This window comes from Toxorhynchites rutilus, chromosome 3 (genome assembly GCF_029784135.1).
Source record: "Toxorhynchites rutilus septentrionalis strain SRP chromosome 3, ASM2978413v1, whole genome shotgun sequence".
Taxonomy (NCBI): Eukaryota; Metazoa; Arthropoda; class Insecta; order Diptera; family Culicidae; genus Toxorhynchites; species Toxorhynchites rutilus.
This window is the reverse complement of record NC_073746.1, coordinates 330,865,766-330,871,168: the sequence shown is the minus strand read 5'-3', so window position 1 is coordinate 330,871,168 and position 5,403 is coordinate 330,865,766.

Below are 5,403 nucleotides of genomic sequence, written 5' to 3'. Positions count from 1 at the left end.
GGATTGTTTTGATTGAAAATGAGAATGAATGCATATGGTTGCCAGATCGTCAGCAAAAGTTTTTAGTACTTTTTGTAGTACAGGGTGTTTTTTCTCGAGAGGAATTGGATTTTAAAGTGTCATTTGTCATGAATTCCACTTTATCTTTGCCAAGGCGTTGTACTATAGGTGGACCGCAATGTCAAAATTGCTGTTCGGCCATTGCTCGTGAAAAAACAAATTTGTTTACAAAACAAGTCGTATCTTTTGGTGACAAATGCATTCGTTGGCAAAATAGCTGCTCGCGCTTTATTGTCGAATCATAACAGTGCAGAAAGATGTTTTAGTATATCTTTTCGCCTTTCTTTCCAAACAAAATGTACTTCTGTTTGGCTCCCATCGGCGGGGAAAAGAGTACTATCAGCTTACGGCGATGGTGACAAAAATAACGCTGATTGTGGCTCCACTGATTTCGCTCAGGGAGGAGGAAAATGCTGTGCATATACCGGGAAGGAGATCCGGAAAGGGCCGTTACAAGTAATTGGCTAGGGCAAAAGGAGGTTGTGCACCATATTCCACGAATATATATTTGCTTATTTTTTCCTTCAATTATTTACCTTAGCGAGTTGACATTGAAATCATAACCACACACCCAAACAAAAAGTAAATAATTCTGAAAGTTTCGTCTCGCTACTCGTCTCACGTCATGTCCTGAAAGTGTCAAGAACGAAACACCTATAGTTCAGCATCTTGATCTTTGCCATTTCTATATTATTTCTTGTCTTTTCTATATGAATAAAATATCCAGAATTTCTGGCTCGGAGAAAGTCTAATCGGGAAGTCTAGTTTTATGCAGCAATTCGGGGTGACAACAGTGAGTTTCGTTTTACGGTTTTGGGAGCGTCAACGATAGTAATTAATTTTAAGGCAGAATGAACACCTTTTTTAAATCAAAATTATAGGTGGTAAAAAAACTCATTCGAAAATCGTGTCTGAAGACAATTTTATAATATAATGGAAATTTTCAATAAAAATATACCATTTTGCTATTTCTATATTATGTTTTGCCATTTCTATATGAATAAAATATCCAGAATTGTGGCTCGGAGGAGGTCTAATCGGGGAGTTCAGTTTTATGCTCCAATTCGGGATGACTTTTACGGTTTAGGAAGTGTCAACGATAGTAATAGATTTTAGGCACAATGAACACCTTTTTTAAATCAAAATTATGAATGAAAATTAACTTTTCCGTATCAAGTTAGTACTCTATTGAAATGAAAAATATTTTTTTTGGGAGGTGGTAAAAAAAACTCGTTCGAAAATTGTGTCTGAAGACAATTTTATAATAAAATGGAAAGTTTTAATGAAAATATAGAAAATGAATGTTTTGTTTTAAGTAGTTTAATATCATTATGGAGCATTTTTTATTCAAATTCTAAAAATTTAAAATTGTCTTCCTGCTTTCTATTCTGATAGAGATTATACTATCGAGTTTGGGACCCAAATTGAAAGCCGCCACTGGACTTCGACACTGTATCACTGTCATCGCGAATGGAGATCGTATAACAGTTATAACGTAATGAATGCTGTCTACGAAGGCACCCATCATCTGCGAATTATCGGAGTAGATCAGAGACTTCACATAGTCCCACAAAAATTGATGTCATAGGCATGATTTTGAATGATTATACACGGATCCATTACGCGAAATTTTTCGTTCGCCGAACGCTTCTTCCAATAAATATCATTCAATTGTGACATGTTGAAGCCCTGATTGCAACTACGGTGAGTTATACAATGAATTCTACAAAATACAATCAAAATTTGAAACTACATTAAGTAAATAAAATATAGTTTAACATATTGGTTGCTTCGCGAAATTTCATTATAATAACCGATCATGCATTGTTAAACGTTTAGCATAAGTGTAAGGCCTTCTACACTTTAGGCAACTGCAACTCGATCTATGTTGGCGATGTCAATCGGTCAATCGGAATTCAGTTCTGCACATTGAGGCAACTCAAACGTGATGAAATCGTTAAGTTTTCGTCTGTCATCATAAATTGCATAATCGCTGGGAGAGATATCATTTCTTCAAATATTGAAGGAAATCATATGAAAAATCAATCATTATTTTTTTTTAAATTACTTTACTTGAGTTTTTTTTAACTCGAACGAAAATAGATATACAACAGTACTTAATCTTGTAAACGACATTAAATTGAAGGTATGCGTGACATTTTGAAACTACAGTGGAATCAAAATGAGCAGCTGTAGAATACAGTATGCTTTGTATAATATATAATACTTTGCAGGAAATGTGGTTAATGAAGATAGAAATTAAAATCAACTGCGTCTAACAAACAACTAGAATAACTACCTATTTTGTGATGACATGAAAATAAAACAAGAAAATGTGAAGCGCTGCCATTCGGCAGTAAACTTTAAGACGGTTCCACATCAATCTAAAACAACTGAAAAAAAATAAAACAAATAATTTTAGTATAAACATTTATGTTCCGCATTCAAACGGATTTTTGTTAAATTTTCTCAATCACCTCGGATTGCATTCCGAAAGTAGTTGAAGCAGCATCTAGTCAACCATCACCAGGACTGTGCTCAGCGGTTATTCCAATCTCTTCCTCTATTTCATTCAAAGATCCGGTGTTACTTGTAGATCTAATTCAATTTGATTTTTTTTTCAATTCGAAGCAAGAAAGTTACGTGTTAATTTGATGAGGGTTCCTATCCCCCGCACAAAAAAGCTTTGCCTATATATGTTCCATATAATAATATGACATGGATTTTCTATTTCTTTTGCAAGTTGTGAGAATAATTGATAATTGTGTTTGATGATGATAATCTTATATATAAAAATCTCGTGTCACGATGTTCGTGGTCGAACTCCTCCGAAACGGCTCAAACGATTTTCAAGAAATTATGCACAAAAAACTTGGTAGTCATGATAATAGGACGTTAACTATATATGATACCGCTAGGGTCCCAATTACCATATGTTTAATACCGATTAGGGTGGCCCTATGCGAAAAAAATCTAAATAATTTTGAATTCTATTTTTTTTTCTCAAATTTGGTATAAAACTATATATAACCTCAAAGTTTCACCCCCCATCTCCTATTTTTAATCGCGATATTAGTATTTTGGTATAAATAATATTCAAAAAATCGACCCGTAGTTTGTTTCTCAAAGAGAGTGAATCTATTTACGTTGTTAAATGACAGATGGTGCTAAGTTCATTTCATTGAACACATTCATCCTCACATGCGTCAATAACCTTAATTCGGCTAAAGCCATGCGTATTGCCAGTGAGCTGGAAGATTTTCTGAATATACATAATGAATTATTGAAATTCTTCATATCATACATGCTCGGTTTGCAATGTGACGATCATGTTATTTTCATCAATTCTAATATAACACCGACTGGGGAACACATGTATACATTCAATGCGTATGTAGTTGAATACATTGCTGAAGTCATGGTAGGCGACTGCACAGCGACGCGAGAAATTGTGATTCGAAGAAGAACAACAATCTGGAGTTCATCGTTGACACCCACCGTTCAAACGACACTCTTCACCTTCTTCTTCAATGGTACTAATGTTTCTAATGTTCCTAACGTTCAGCATCTCAACGTAGAATGAATTGCGAACGATATAGAGGTAGAGAGCGAACGACTGCGATTCTAAACAATCAGAACCTGTTTTGAGGAGAAATACACTCACTTGCCAGGCGCTATCATGAACAATACCGACGCAGCCTTTGGTATTGCCATGTCTAAACACATGCATTGTCATGATATTACAAAACATGTGGTCAAACAAAAAAATAAATGAAATGTAGAATGAGATTCATTACAAAGTTATATGTATTTGGTTCCACACCTTGCTGAATTTATTCGGCTGGATGGCAAAATTACAAAAAAATAGTGTAATTAAGTGTTAATGTAATTAAATTCCAGTCATTGAGCTTCGTGTTCCGACAAAAAAATCAAATTAAATATGGCTCTATTGTGTGTTCTGTGTACCAGAATGATACATTCTCTGCAGGTATCTTCAACGAGAATAGATAAATAGTTGAGTTAGGGTCAGGACTATGTCTACTAAGTATTGAAACAACATCGAATAAAAATTTTCATTAAAATTTCAACAACTTGAAATTGCTTCCAGGTCAGGTCAGGTGATTGTTCGATATTGTTACCCCAAACATGGTTCATGACCGTGCGGTAATCTAAAACTTTTATAGCCTTGCATGGCAGATGGAAAATGTATAATTCTTGAAGATTTCACCAACAACACGACCGCAACCTTAGGTGGATGTCCAATATATCAACGACTAAAAACTGATAAAGACAATCATTCATGAAAATTAACAACGCAGACATTGACATAGAAAATCGTTCGGCAGTGCCATATTCGCCTCAGCTGAGCAAAACATTCAATGCTTATATTAATGTTGAGTTCTGTAATTCGATGAAGAGCAACAAATACATTTGCAACAACGAAATTTATATTGATATTCTTCATTTAATTTGTCTACTTTACGACAACAATATATATACACTTCAGATTCGTTAATGAAATACATCGGGAATGGAATACAAAAAATGGTTTGTGTTTTTTTTTAATCGTCATCGACTCGGCGCTCTATTCCTCGGTATGTCAAACACAAGAGTAACGAACGTTTCACGTATATGTAGATCGTTAAAACGTTTAAACACACTTACAATACATTAGTTATATTTAACAACCAACATATTCACTAGAAATAATTTTCATGGCAAAACAAAGTTTGTCGGGTCAGCTAGTTATTTATATAATATTGATGAGTTTTTTCATTATTTCATTCATACAGAATGGTGGAGCCACCTTACCACCCTGTGGTTTTCAGCATATCTCATTCCACTCTGGCATCCTCTATCGTGATATGCATCATCGAATGACTAATCACCATCCGTCTGCCATCATCACTCGATTGCAACACTGTCGGAGTGAATAAACAATACATAATAACCAAACAAAATAGCCCTTTTCAAGGGCACTGAATTATTATTAGAATGTTTAATAATGTAATTTTTCAAGCATATCAACATACAACAGAGAACCCAGCGTAATCCTACGTCAACCATGCGGTCGTGGCTTGAACACAACTATCCTATAAGTTTCTGAATATGATGCATATAAGGTAAATTATTTTGGTTTGTCCAGTCGAAAAAATGATCATGGTTTGTCCACCTTTTTGAATGCTCTAGTTCAGCGCACCTGTATCAAATCAAGTATTCAAATGCTTCAAAACATATCAATATATTTTAATATATACATATTTTAAAGGATTACAAAATCCACCTTCCCATCATTTGAGCAGATGATTATTTGGTACGTATGCAGTTCTCTTCTGGATTATA